Source organism: Nyctibius grandis, chromosome 8 (assembly GCF_013368605.1).
Source record: "Nyctibius grandis isolate bNycGra1 chromosome 8, bNycGra1.pri, whole genome shotgun sequence".
NCBI lineage: Eukaryota > Metazoa > Chordata > Aves > Nyctibiiformes > Nyctibiidae > Nyctibius > Nyctibius grandis.
In genome coordinates, this window is record NC_090665.1 from 10525533 (window position 1) to 10541446 (window position 15914).

The window sequence follows — 15914 nt, forward strand, 5'->3', positions numbered from 1 at the left end:
AATTCACTTTAGCTCATGTTCTAATAAAGCTGGTCTTTTTGAGCTTTTAAAAGCCTTTTAAAGCCCGGCTGATGTTGCCACAGAAGGCCAACAAAGCTGAGAGCAGCTTTGAGAGAAGCCCAGCTGCCTGTCCCATGTTCCATACCAACTCTCTTAGCCTTGGCTGCGTGGTGCCTCCTCCATCAAGCAGCTGAGCCATGTTGCTCCAGGGCTGCTGGTCTTAAGGGGTGTCTTGGAGACCTCCACCGTATCCTTCACTCCCCTCTCTTCTCTTGATTATTGCTTTTATGTTATTTCTCATGGCTTGCTCAGGCTCCATTTTCAGGACAGACGAGAGGGATTGACCCCTTTCTGTCCTCAGTATCATGGATGCTAACCAGCCTGCTAGTGTCAGTCCACAGCTCAGTTTATTCCTCCCAGATCCTTACCTTTCTCTGTGATGGTTGAGGTTAGTTGCTTTTAGCATGTAAAGCTGATTGTACTTTGGTGCCTGATTTCTTGGTGTGGGGCCCCATTTAAAGCACTGCTGTTCTCCTGGATTGTCACACGAGTGTGTAGGTCAGTCTCTGTCTTGCATCTTTTAGATTACACTTCAAAATTTAAATCCTTGTAGATAGAACATTGAAGAATGATGGGGAGCTGGCCTGGGCGACCAGCCAAGGAGGATAGACTTGCAGGGAGGGGGGCTGACTGACTTGTATAGGCCATGCTATATTTTCCTGGAAATAAACTGGAAGTTCAGTTTGTTTACAAACACAGGAAGATGGTCAGGCTTCAGCGTACAGGTTTTATCAGATATGGAACTCTTTGCTTTGTCCTTCATCATCCCATCCTCCCCTCGTTGCTGAGCTCTTCCCCTGTGACTCCCCAGAGCAGCACCATGCAGCTGTTCAACCATACAGTGGAAGATCTGGCTATAAAGGAAAATACAGAAAATGTAGAGAGGCAAAGTTGAAGATTTTGGGTTCATGTAGCTCTTGGAGAGGCTCAGAGCCTTAAGATACCATGACGCTTGTCCGTCTCCCTTTCCACTGAATTCTGCAAGGACACTCTGAACCCAGAGGAATTACCTGGTGAAGATGGCTTCACAACTCTTGGTCTCCAGAGTAGCTCATGTCAGCAGGTGTGAGAGGTAATCTTCTTATGTATAAAATTGAGGCCAAGATATAAAAAGAAAAGAGAAAAAAATTAATTATGTCTTTGCTCTAAAGGCATTTGGAGAGAGAAAGCTATAATAATTACATACATAACTATAAATGACAATTAAAACAACACATGTAGATCAACTTGTTTTTTCCAAAATCAGGTGGAAATAAAAGGTTTTCTGTGAGAGAGTTTTAACTTTGTTAAAACATTATTTTCCTGAAATTAACATGTAAATTTTTTTCATGTTCACAGATCTTTACTCAACAGAGAAGAAAGTATTTTCTCAGAGGCAAGAGGTTAAGAAAAGTAGATTATTGGTTAGTGCAGAGGTATTTTAAAATATACCTTGGCCTAGCAGTCCTTTTTTTACCTGATAACAATAAAAAAGAATTCTAAGGAAAGGAGAAAGGTAAGAAAAACAAAGCAGTTCCAGGAAGAGAGCTGTAGAGTCAGTGAGAATTTAAATTTTTCCAGTATCAGCTAGAAGACAGATAAAGCAGCAAGGACATGTGAAGACTGATCAAATCTTTAGTAGCTCAAATTATTTCTCTTCTAGCTGCTTGCTTTCTGAACTTAAAATGGACCAGTGTCAGCTTCTTTCTGTATCAGCTACAGAATGTGATTATAAATGTCGTGATTTGGAGTGTGGGAAGGTGTGACTGCAATGGAACAGGAGGAGCACAAAAAATATTGTTGTAGAATAACTTTAGTTAATTGAATTCTTGTAACTGTATTCTGTTATCTGAATAGTCTTGCTTAGCATTGGTAGTTAAAGTTGCTGAAGCCCTGGGCCGCAGCTGTTGGGAACTTTTGAACCGATCTTGAATTGCTGCTTGGATACTTGAAGGAAGGCTCTGAGACCAGTGCTAACTGGAAGATAAGGAGGCTGAGCTGTCAGAAGAAGCTGTACCTCAGCAGAAGCTGTAACTCTTGCAGAAAAGATGTTTCACAGCTTGCTTGGAAGACCAAGAATCCAACAAGAAACAAAAGCACCCCAGACTGCTAATTACCATTGGACCAAGAGGCATGTGCAGGGCTCATGAATGACGTGTGAAGATCAGGTGCATAGGTTGTAAGGGTATAAATGCCCAGGGATTTCTTTGTACTGGGTCCCTCCCCAGAGGCACCCAGTTGAGCTGTCCTTATGGCCCCATTATTCAATTAAATTATTTATTTTCCTGGAAATTGGCATCTGAGACTCTACTGTGGGAAACTTAGAGCAAAGAAATTTCTTTAACAATTGTCCTGGTTTTTCAGGGATAAAATTTATAGAATCACTTTTCTGTTACATTTTGTTTCAATTTGTGGCCAGCTGTGGGATGGTGATCAAGGCCATTAGCAGTGGAAGCCAGGGCAGCTGCCCCAGGCTGGCCCACAGGTGTATTCTATAGCATTAACATCAGGTTCACTATAAATGGGAAAGCTGCTGGGGATGGGGGGCTTTTTGCTCTGCTCTCCTTTCCCCTCCCCTTCCCTCCTTCTCCTCTCTTCTCAACAGTTACTGTCCCTGGAGGGACTTGCCAGCACTCTATGAGCTAAGTATATTTTTGTGTCTTTTGTATTAGTATCAATATTGGTTTTCTTATTTTATTAAGTCTGTTTAAATTTCAACCCATGAGTCTCGCTCCTTTTCCCAATTCCCTTTCTCGGTTGGGGAGGGGACATTGGGTGACAGAACAACTGGTTATTGTTTAGCCCTGGGTGTGGGCTAAACAGAGACATCAATATATCACTGTAGTGGGAGAAGAGAGCACACTGGGGAAAAAAAAAATCAAGCATTTATATAAAATATCATGTTTAGAAGGCAGAGTGGTTGCACAGCTATATTTGGACATTAGGACGTACATTCAGCACCAAGACTTTTGAACGGGCTGTAAATGGCCTTGCTCAGGGAGCAGAAGCAGGCCAACTGAGCCGCGCAGGGAGCTTGCCCTGGTTATCAGTGGAGCAATTAGGCCAGGCAGGATTTTGCCTTTCTGCAGTGAGCTTCTTCCTGACGTCGAAGTTAACTCTTGCAAAGCCATCGTAGATGTTTCTACTCTGCACTGTGCTGCATCTGCAGGAAAAGGGTGGAACTTTCCCACCTGTAAGAAGTATTCCCCTTTGACAGGGAGAGAAATGTGGCTCCTATAAAAGAATAAGAGAAGGGCAAGGACAAGAAGTAGAGTATGGTGGAGTTATTTAATACAAATTCCCACATTAGTAAGAACACAATTCTTGCCCTTGTTTCTTTGAGCCTTAACAAACATCTTCCAGTGTCTGCACAGTGTCAGAAGCACAACCTAAAGTGAGTGCTTCTGCGCTGTCTCATTCCTTGAAGAGTTTGCCAGTGACTATAGAGATGTGATGAAAATTTCAACATCTAGAATTTCTAGATGTGTTACCTGGCAGATTTGCTTCATGTGTCCTTAAAGTTTATATACAAAGCTAATATAACTAATAAAGAATAAAAATTCTGTATTTCAGTAGTATAGTGAGGACCAAAGAAAGCGCTGGTTTCTTAAAACTGCAGTACATCAGGAAGGCTCTCCAGCAGATGGACAATTTAATGCCTTTTTGGCTTTGGTCGTCAATGAAAATGGCAATGGTGATACAATACATTTAACACCGCTGATGCTCATGGAAGATTTCTGTCTAGATTAGGAAAAAGAGATTAGAAAATAATAGATAAATGTGATGTTTTCAAATTGGCTGGGCTGATTCATCCCAGGGAACTTAGGGAACAGTATCAACCTCAGAGCTATTAGCAATTATCTATAAGAACCTGTGGAGGATGGGAAAAGGTCAAACATTTGCTTGCCTTCAGAACGTAAGAGAAGTCGCAGTGTTATAAATCAGTCAGCCTGATTGCACTTTTCAGAATATCCTGGAAAAATAATCAAATTGTAAGCACTGGGAGGAAAACAGAGTCAGTACTCACCAAATAATGTCAAAGGTAGTTTTGTTTGATGACATAGCTAGAAGTCTGTTTTCAGGAGAAGCCATTAATGTAATTTACTGCTCATTAATGTGGCTTTGACACAATCTCAGAAACTCCAGGGAAATGTGGGGTATATGAAGCTTTGTAAAACTTCATGGAAAACTCAGGAAATAACGTATGAATAGTACCATGTCAAACTGGAAAGATACACTGAATGGGATTCTGTCCTGCATCTAGTACTCTTCGATATTTAGTCAAGGACCTTGATCGTTAGTATAAACACCAAGCCTGGGTAAGGTCTAGTTTCTTGATGCTGTGAGATCCCAAACAGATACCTGCAGCAAGGTGAGAAACAGGTATTCCCAAACTTGTCATGGTTCACAGAAACTTAAAGGCAGGACCATTTTATTTGGATTTATTACCTTTGTTGGATTTATTACCTTTGTGAGAGCATGAAGGCTGTCATAACATGGATACTTCTACTTATCAGTTTTAATGTCAGATAGCTGGAGAGGTGAGGATGACCCTATTGCAACATTTCTTGTTCCTCACTCCTTCCTCTCTTCCTGGAGTGACAGTTTTCTCTGCAATTTTTTTCTTGGTCATTATGGTTCCCACAGAGCAGTAAGTTGCGGCAGAAAAACACGTTAGTTTTGCATTGACTCAAAATGCCTCTAAAAGCCAGAGTATTCAAATTCAAGTTTGATGTCCTGAGCTAAAATATTTTCTTTAGATTTTCTTGAATAAAACGTTTAGTGGGAAATATAGAAAGTTTTCATTAAGAAATTTCTGAGAGTGGTTATTTGAAACTGTATTTATCCATTGAGATCATCAACCTAAAAAAATCCTGATGAACTGGATTAATTTGAAATAATATTTCAGCTGAGCTTGGCACATCTTTTAGTGAAAAGCTTATGAACTTGTCCTAATATCTGCAAAGAAATCTCAGCCTGTGGTATTTTTAGCCAACACTCCAGAAACTATTTATTTGCTGTCCTGCAGTGTGAGATTCTAATGTTAAAGGAATAACAATAATAAAATTGCAGCCTTTTCCCTGAATAGTTTATGAGATACAGCAGATGAGACAGGGGACAAGCTAATAATATGAGTATGTTCTGGGCTCAGCTGGTGATATGATGATATTCTACAAGGAATGCATTTTAAGGAGCATTACAGAGAAAATGAACCATTTGGGACTCTTTTGTATGATATTCTTTTTGAAATAACTTTTCCAAATACTATAAAATGTTTATTCTAATGATGCAGTCACATGAGCATAGGCTCTGCCTTGTAAATTCATCTTGGATTGACAACTGTAAGCTATAGATGACTCTAGTTTGTGATATAAGGCAGGTAGCTTCCCTTAGCCTACATATGGGTAGTTTTAGGCAGGTACAAATATCACAACCACCACCCTCCACTAACAGCGAGGGTATCAGTATCTTCAGCACTCGTGGACAGAAGTGCAGACCATTACTGCACTTTTAAATGACATTACAAGTTTTAAGACTGCTATTGAATTATGGGATCTGCAGGCAGAGATGTGTGGGATTTCAGGCTTGCCCTCTCTGACACTGTTGTGGCATTGGCCTGAGTCACGGCAGAAAAGGACACATCGTTGTTCACTGTTTAGATATCTAGTCCTAACGCATCTATTTGGACTGACGCTGTAGCTAAGGGAAGCTGCCTCTGCACAGCCTTCAGCCTGCTCAAGAAGAACATCAACAGCTGCTAGAGAGAGTGCTGGTTAATTCAGCGTGGATCGAGTGTGAATTCTGCAGTGTGACATTATCCAGTTTTAATATTTCAGCAGTGCATCCTCCGAGGAACCAGGCAGAGGGCAGCAAAGGTCTCTGAAAGGGCCGTGCTTGCATTGCTGTCACTAGCTTAGCAAGAGGTAGCTTTAAACAAACTGGTTTCACCAGAGCACGCTGGACTTCATTACATGTTCATTTGCCATCAGTGTGAGATTGGTTGAGGATGAGATTCAAATACCACAATACAATGTCCTTAACAGATTTCTTGGATGCTTTGGTCAAACGCAGTGTCTGTGGGGTTCCTTGATTACTAGGTACATGGATATTATTCACTGTGTCCATGCTCTTCTGCCCTATGATCAAGATAAGAGGTCCATAATTTTCTCTGTACTTATAGTTCCTCACATGTAAGGGAACTCTATGCACTGGGGAAGCTCACAAATAATTTACTGTGTGTCTCATTTTCTCTAGGTGAGACAGTGGCATTAGACCAGGCCCAGATGTTGGAAAAACAAAGTAATTATACAATTTGAAACGTGGGAATCGTACCGATGAGGCTTAAAAGCAGAACGTTTGTTCAATTTACCCTGCCTCTCTCCTTTCCTTGCTGTTAAGTACTGCCAAGAGAAAAGGGAAACTCTGCTATAATTAAAAAAAACACTACCAAACACCCCAAACCCCCTCCAAACCAAACCGGAAAATATTGAATAGAATAATTCTGGCTTTTGTTCACCCATTTTAGCTCATTGATGATTTTTATCCAGCTTTACAGGTGAGCTTCTGCAGGAGGGGAGTCAGGACTGAAAATTACTTGCCTCTTAATCTTTATGATGTGTTTGACAGGATGGTTAACACAGAGCTGACCAAAATGTTTCTCTCTTGAACAATGCTGTCACTTGATCAAAGAAAGCCCTGTACTCCGTGAGTGTGAACAGTAGAAAGTGCCTCAATGGATCAACCCAAAACGTGTAATGAACGAAGAGCACTTACCTTTCCGTCCTTCCCCTTCTGAAAGGTGTGCTGAGCACTGACTGCTTCAGCAGGTTACACTAGGTGCAGACGTTGAAAAGATGATTTCCATGTTAAGGACCAGTCACAAGGAGTGTGATCGATTGTTGTTATTGTTCAAACTTTTCTCATGGCTGCCTGTGGCAACCTGTGTCATTCCCCATTGACACCTGTTCGATTGCACATTACATTATGTATACCTGCTTTGTCATGTGCATGTGGTGGCATTTTCAGGCTTTAGGAAATTCTGTATTTAATACTGTCTCTTTGTAGACTTGCATTATGAGGCATGCTAAAATTTCATTGCTGTTTTATCACACACTCTGTTATTTACAGGATCCCCATTGGCAGGATGGATGTTGCTAATGGCAAAGGTTGCCCTCAATTTCTCTATACCCTTATCACCCAGTGGGTGTATTCAGACTTATAACATCACCAAAATTTGCATGGAACCAAATACTGCATGACTAATGCATCTCCTGTGGCATCCTCATTGTATTGTCTGGATGCTGCACAAAAGATAACTAAATCTTCACAGCTCCAGGTACCATCACCCTGATTTTGCTAATGGGTCCTCATAGCTCCCATGCCAACATTTGTCAAATAGCTTTGCGTACTTTGTTGGATAAGCTTAGGGCCCAAGTCTTTCAGCAGCTTTAGCACATATTAGCATTTGTGTATCAAAATTTTAAAATAATATAAAATTAAATATTTATATTCAAAACACAACTGCGGTAGCTGCAAGTTGTGAGTACATTATGCTTCTCCAGACCAGAGCTTTGAAATCTGAAGGCAGACATCCAAGTGAATGGATAATTGGCAATCGCTACATCTGAAGGGTAGGGACTGTGACTTGCCCAGCAGTACACAGGCATTCAGGGTGAGAAGCCAGCTCTCAAAAGTGGTTTTCTGTTGCCTTGGCCAGAAGATTTTCTTGCTATTCTCTGTCTTTTCATGACAGCATCAGAATTCGGCATCAGAGAGATGAAGCCTGAGACAACAGACAAAGCTTTCTGTAATCTGAATTTGTTCACAGAGCAGGAACTGCCAGGCACAGTGCTGTGGACAACATGTGTCATATAATTAAAGACTTCATGCACACTGAGGTCTGAACTGAGTGTTACCATGGGAAAAACAATCTTTGTTCTTGGATATTGCTGTGCACCTTTCACCGAACTTGAAAAAGAAATTCAAGCTGACATGTGGAATCGTTCAGTTAGCTTGCAATTAAAATACGCTGGGGTGCTACATCCCTACATGTGCAACTAGTACTCCTTGCTTTAATACAATTATACTGGGACCTACAGTAATGTCCTGGTTTGGCCTAAACCAGGCCAATTTTCCTTTCAGTGATTTTTAGTTTCAGAAAGTGCAGTTACTTAGAGGAGACTTAGCTGAAAGTAAAAATCACTGAAAGGAAAATTGGCCTGGTTTAGGCCAAACCAGGACAAGTAAGAGGGACATAAAACCGTTATGATGCTCAGCTGGCAAATATTTATTTCTTGCTCTTTCAGCTTTGTGATCTACAATTTCTATGCTCTTGTTCAACCACAGGTTGAAGTACAGAGTTTTTGAAAGCTTGAGTTAAAAACCAAAAACCTGTTTTTGAAAACAGTATAAAAAGCTTTTCAGTTCTTTTAAAGCTTTTTAGACCATTGCTTTGAACAGTTAGATGTTCATTCTGTTTATAAAAGCAGTTTCATTATTGTTTCCAATTGCAGATGAGATTTTCCTGAATATAAGGCAATTTTTTCAAAATCCAGTGTTTGCACTGTCCGTTTGTGATTGCAGTTCTTGTTTGGTCACGCAGTTCTCTCTTTTGCATCCACAAACTGAACACCTCAAGGATCTCTGGGAGTAAAACATGAATTCATTAAAAGCAGTTGCAAATGTGTTATACCATTGTGACCACATTGCTCAGAAGATTTTGCCTTTAAACAGATCAGACAGGGCATATTTGAGGAGTAACGTCTGCTGTGCTGGAGAAATTTACTTGTGACAGACTTAATGACATTCTCTTCAGCCTGGAACATGTTATTAAAATGGGTGAGGAAAAGATGAGCAGTAAAAAAAGGGTATGTGTGATGTACATATTTAACAGAGTTAAATCTCTGTAGGAAAGACTAGTAGAAAAAAAAGTTTGGCCTTCACATTGCTGCAGGCATATTTTTTTTTAAACAGAGAAGTGGAGAAAACCAGCTGTGAAATGTGAACAAACATCATTCTCTGGCATTGCTTTGTGTCTGCTAATTGTACAGTTTCTGGAGTTATAATAAGCAAATATGCAAATACAAACTCTCATACTGTTTTGTCTCCTGGTTTCTGAAAGAACAAAGCAGTCAGTGTGATCTTCTTGTGAAAGTGGACAGGAAATACCAAGTGAAATAGCATAAGAAATTATCCTACTGTTTTTATAAATACCTAACAGGAGAGAGAAGGACATATTCTTTAGTAACAAAGCCATAGGTCAGTGAAGAGTTCTTCCTATTTATTCATGGATTATTTTTTTTTTTTCTAACTTGTGTTTTCTGGGAGCTGATCAGCTCAAACAGTTTGTAAATCTGCAGGATATCTTTGCTTTGGAGAGGTCCCAGTGACTGAAGTTTGAGCTGAGAGGACACAATGGGCTACCCACCCCGAACTAGCTGCCATGTGAGCTGTGCCTATTTCTGGAAAATCACAGCAAATAAAAAGGGTGAGATCACTTTGATGTAGAAACTGCTTGGAAATACTCAACTGTCCTTTTGGTTGCTTGTCCCTGTTGTTTCCAGCACCGATGTATAAATGTTAGCAGTCTCTTAGAGCAGCAGAGAGCTGCTTTGTGCATGTGGCTGTTCTGACAGGAAGGAGTGGTGTGAAAAGCAAGAAAAATGAAAGTGAGGGCAAATACCTGAGGCAAAAGGACAAGATCCGAGAAACGTGTTTGAAGGCTTCAGAGAGGCGTTGAGGAGAGGTAGCTGACCTTTCAAGTACATACCCTGAGACCCTCTGCAAGCTGAGTGGATTTTCCAGTTGGTGAAATGGTTTATAAGATGTTCTGAAAAAAAATCTTTCCTGAAGCAAATAAGCCTGGAAAGAAGTTGCTTTTCCTGCTCCCTAGTTTTCTTCAACTGTACAATGGTTCTTGAGCCTCTGAGGGCAGCTCTTTTCTCCTCTGTCCCCCGGTCCAGAACTGCAACCTTGTGCTGTCCTGGGCATGTTCAACATCCCCAATCTCTGCCATAAAACGCAGGAAACTGGAGGCCATACAGGAGCTGACAGAGATGATGTGTAAAAGTGATGGATGTTTAGGATGATGTGTGTTGTTTCCTGTGGTAGAAGATGGCTTTCCTGGTTTATATGAGAAACTCTGAGGCCTCTCTCAGCAGTATTAGTGCAAGAAATAAAATTTCTTGCAGCACAATATCTATAGGAGGAGCAACCGTTTTGAGCTCAAGTGGTATTTCTCAATCCCTTTTAACTCAACATTCATTTTTTCCCTTTTGGCAAAAAGGGCCTTCCTGGACATCACTACTGTAATGCACAAGCAATAACATAATTGGAACAATAAATAAAAATTAGGTCAATTTTTTTCTTCCTTTTTTTTTTTTGCTTGCTTAAGTTTGGGAATGTGTCCATGTACTGCAGTTACTTCATGTACTATCGATTGAGAAACTTCTGTCTAAAGGACTGCATTTCCTTTGCCAGTATCAACTGAGAAGCTCTTGCATATTAATTTGTTATATAGTATCAATGGCTGCCACACAACTTACCCTTTGATCCATAAGTAATTGTCAAATGCTGAAAGCTGCTGAGTGTGCTTGCCATCCTTCTTGAAAGTCACACTAGCAGAGTTGCTATAGGTGCTGGAAGTTATTTCCTGAAGGCAGGCGCTGAATGGCAAAGCCGTTGTCAGCTTTCTTCCACAGGCAATTCGGATAAACATGGAGGGGCATTGATTAGACGTGTCCCTCCCTCAGGGAACTGGCAGAAGAGCAACAAAGAACCAGTACGGAGGCAGATGCTGAAAGAGAGGGCAGATTACCAGGGCTTATTGGGGCACAGTCCTGGCTGTAAGACCAATTGTGAAGGGAATTTCTTGCCACACACGGTGTGTAACCCTCAATCCCCCTGTTCTCTTCATATTAGCACCTCACATTGCAAGTCCCCATCATTCACCTCTCCTTGGAAACAAGAAGAAAAAGCTTCCCTGAACAGGGCAGAAAGGCATGAGTCAGACTTCTGGGCACTGCACTTTATACATGGCTAATTGTCACATTACTAATTTAGCAAAACAGATGTCCTCTCTTCGCAGCTTAATGCTGTTAGTGTGATACTTCAAAAGGTTGCTGTCCCTGCCGCCATGCTGGAGACTTAGGAGTGTGTGTGTGATGGAGGGTTGTTAAGCTTCTGTGTTACTGCTTCGTATTTTTTTCCCCCTTAAGATATATAAAATCAAATACAGAAATGTCACCTAAATCTTTCCTCAAAGTATTTTTGGAGGCTTAGGTTGCTAAGTCAACCTCTCAAACCTGAAACGTTACAAAAAATAACCCTGCTTGAGAAAAAGCCTCTGAGGAATGATGGTGTAATTGAAGACTCTGAACTGCCAGTCACAATTTCAGGTTTGGTCGGAGGATGTGTTATCTTCTCGTGGTTATGAGCCATGCTGACCCTCTGTAAAGCCCGCGTGGCTGCTGCTATTTCAGTCTTCTCTTATTTAGACCTCCTGTTGCTTGACTTCTGTTTGCCGCATCCTAATTAAAGACTTTGTGGAGTTGTAAATACCTGACTACAAAGGATTTACAATGGGAAGTGTGAGGTGGAGATAGGCAATGGGGTTGGTACAGCTTCACTTATACTAATCAGGGATAATGTATTGCTACAAGTTGAGTGTAGTAATTAGAGTACATTACTGAGTTGCACTGATTCTGCCTTTCATGTTTTGCATTTAAATTCCTACCATGTAAATTTAGGGGTATTAATACTTGCCCCATCAGCAAGTCTGCTCCGCTACACATTTTAAATATAAATAATCCTGTAGTGATGTGTAATTTCTTGCCTTCATATGTAGGAATAGATATCTTTGCCTTGACAAATCTAAAATGTAGTTAATAATAATAAAGCACCCTAGGATACTTAATGGAGCGTGAACTAAAGAAGGGATATCATTGCTTATTTTTAGTATTGTATAAAGTACATTGGAGTTACAGGTCAGTGCTTATATCTTGAGGTTTTTGTTTTGGTGGTGTTTGATGCTGACTTAGAAGAATACACATTGTAAACTCCTGGATGTCCTCGTTTTGAATGTATGAATTGTTTAAAGACAAAGACAGGGTGCGGGTCATATTGGTCTTGCAATCTCTTAGTCTTCCAATCTTTATTCATGAGCTTGTTTGTTCACTGTTGTATGCTATTGCAACCTTCTCTGCCCTTCTTTGTCTCCAAGTCTTCTCCTATTTTAAAAGCTGCTTCTCATTTTGCAACCACTGGTACATACACCTGCATCCCTTTAAAATTGTGTTTCTTCTCCATGTGCTTATTCCCTTCGAGCTTTCTCTTGCATGTGGCTTTTCTGGAAGCTGTGGGCTTTGTATTGCTTTGTTGCCTGGGTCAGAGGGCTGCATTCCTGCCTGTGTTGTTCTGGGCACATATCTGGCAAGCTTACTATCTGCAGTCAACCTGGTGAAGAACATGCCAAGAGTGAAACGCTCAGCTGCAGTGTTCCCTCTGTGTAAGTTGTATCCGACCATCCTAAGTCAGTCCAGATCTATCTCAAATATTATTATCATTTTTTGTGCTGAAAAGATGTAGCTATGTCAAGTCAGTTCCTGGAGCTGTTGCTTTCAGTTGAGAATGACGCACTCTGCAATACGTTTATTCTGAACACAAAGACAGATTGACCAGGTCATTTTAGACTGCTGGGACCTGAGTGGGAGGGGAATACCATCCTCAGAGCCATCCTCTTGTATTTGGGGCTTTTTTGAGGTCCATCTTTTTGTCCTGGAGGATGCCCGTTGTGCTGCTTCAGAGCTTCTCTGTGTCTGGACATGCTTATGATCTCTTGGTCAGGCATGCCAAGGAATGTGTCCTCCAAATCCTCTTTTGCTCCTTCACTCAGTGCAATTTGCTACAGCACTCGTTAGTCCGTGGCCTGCACGTGGCTGAGGCGGGTTTGGTGCCAAGATTTCTGCACTTAGTGCAGAGCTCCAGGACATTGCATCTAACTCTTGGTCTTCCCACCTTCCTTGGGACAAACTACTTTGTGTTGTGTGGCTTTACATTTCACTGCACTGCAACTGACCCAGTGGTTGTCACCTCTGTCAATCTGGCTTCCTGAGTTTCACTGTTCTCTCAACTTTGAGACCTGCAAGCTTTATAAATAATGTTTTTAGATTTTCTTAAATTAATGGTTTAACGTAATTGAAAAACATAATACGAATCTTCAATACTATTGCTTTATCAACCAGATTTTGTAATATTTTTAAGAAAACAAGTAACTTTATCTAATCTATTTTATTTTATGATAGAGACGGTTTTCTTTAATCTGTGAAATTTTAAGACTGTAGAATAAATACCTTTTGGTATGTAATGCTTTCTTTGGTTATTCTTAGGGTGAAAAACATGGGCAGTCAGCTACTGTTCTTGCTTTAACTTTGCCTCATCCAGTTCCTTTATCCCATGTATAATGACACCCTAGAGGTTTTTTAACTTGCGAGTTTTGCTAATTGTTGTGAACTTTTAAGTATCTTTATTCTGGTATCTAAATATGACATTTTCCTTGTCCTCTTGGCTTTTCCCTATTCCTATGTCAATAAAAATTATTTTTACCTGTGGTCAGTACAAGCTTTCAATGTTTTCCCAGACATTCATTCTTTAATTGCAACTCACATGGATTTTAATTTTGGTGTATTTTTTGTGACAAGCTATTATGGCACACACTTTTGGGTGCTTAATTTCTGTCAGACTTTGTGGGAGTCTCTTGTGGAGCTCATTTGTTTAGCTTGACTTAAAAGTGCTCTGCCATCGGTATCTTGTCATCACGCTTTTCCTTGTTCTTGGCAGTCATTAGTAGTGCAGTGAAGAAACCATTGATAGAGGCTGAGATGATAAACTGCTCCAGCTGATAACACCAGCACTGCATTTAACAGTTGTGCTGTATTTTTGCCGTTGCTTCTCTTAGACATTTCTGAAAAGATGGTATCTGTGAGCTTGGAACTTCTATTTTTTTCCCACAGGTCTGTACATCCTCACTTATCACTAGCAGCGCTAGCACAGTGCCTATTGTCCTACAAAAAGGATCCTAATGTAAGAATGTTGATTTCAGCTTCTTTTGTAGAAACAGAAATCTGGTTTTCTGTCAGCCTTTAGAATTTATCCTCTAACATTTTTTACTCATCTTTTCCTGTTGTTTTTCTTAACCCTTTGGGGGATTTTGTTTGCATCTTCAGGCTTGTTATGCAGAAATTATGGACATGATCTCAGGTACTCTGCATTTTCCTGCATCTTGAAAAACTCATCCATCTCTTCCTTACATAGAGGAATCATCCAGTTCCGGGTAATTTCACCCAGAGTACGTCAAGTTACTCTTCTCTTTGGCAAACTCTCTGCAAGAAAAGTTCTTGCAGCAATTTGGATCAGGGATACCAGACCCATTTCTGTAGTCTTTCCCCATGGAAGAGATCCATACCAACACAAGATCCCTCAGCCTCGTTTTGTTTCCAGTGACATCAGGCACTGGTGTAAGTAACTATCCATTCATCTGGGTTTCAGATGGTTGGAAAATTCTGAAAACACCAAAAAAGGAAAGGTGATGGTAACATCTGGTAGGATAGACTGCTGGCTGGCTCATTTGGCCTCATCCTGCTTCTGACACTGTTGATTTGATTCCAGTTAAGTCTCACCCATGTTCTGGAAGAAGTGAATTCATTTGCTGATACTACACCAAGTATGAAAAGTCTAAAACTAAGCAATGGAATATTGACCAAACAGATAAGAGATGAATGTGATTGTATTTAGTCTATCCATGAAATTTCTGTAATTCAGCACTTCTGATTTCAGCTGTCTGCACAAAACTACTTTTCTTCCTTTTTTTTCCAAAATTTTAAATGATATTTTGGTTTGAAGAAACAATTTTTTCTGTTTTATATTTTGCTGATTTCAGCCTCATAGTGGGCAGTTGTACCTGACTTGCACTGATTTTAGCAAAGCCATGGAGCCCACCTCAGCCCGCTTCCTGCACATATTGTCCATAATGTCTTGTTAGTTTTGCACACATAAGGTCATAAAAAACTACTTTTCCATGCTGTCTTTGCTGTATAACGCAGGCATGTGGGTACCTACAATAGCTGGAAAGTTTGGCCAACTGAAGGAGATGGACTGATATCACTGAGTCACATTACTTAATGATGCCAGGTTTGCAAAATCCTGCATTTATGAATGCATTGGAGGGCAGGGCGATTTCTTGTTCAGACTTGTACTTAATTTTTAGTGAAGACACCTTCTCTGCAATACAAGATAGGATCCTCTGGTGAGTGATGCACAGTGCTTTCCCCCGTCTGTGTTTCAAACAAGGTGTGAATCCCGTCGTTATCAGAGGACAGATTTTCGATGTGTCCTGTAAACTTATTGATAACTGGTAATCATAGCTAGGATTCTGAAAGGGATTTAAAAATGTCGAAAAGAAACCAAGGCAAATGAAACCTTCAATTAGGTTACATACTAAAAAAATCTAAAATAATTACAATTGGAATTTTATATTTAATTCACTTTTAAATATAACAAATTTTAATATTATGATTTTTTAATTATTTAATTGTAATGTGAGTTTTTAAGCATTATCTCCATGTCATTAATCCTCACTCGATGAAACCTATTTTTTCCATTTACTGGGGAAAAACTTTTGACTGAAGACTCAAGGCCAATTTTTCAGAAACTACATGTAACAATTTTATCTTCTAATTGCATACTTGGTCTGCAACTACTGCTGTTTTTGCCGGTGTGAACTGTGTGTACTGGCAAGCAAATCTGAATTTACAACCACATTTAAAGATAAGTTAAATAACATTTGTGACTAAAGCACTGGAAAGTCTAACCTATTGTAA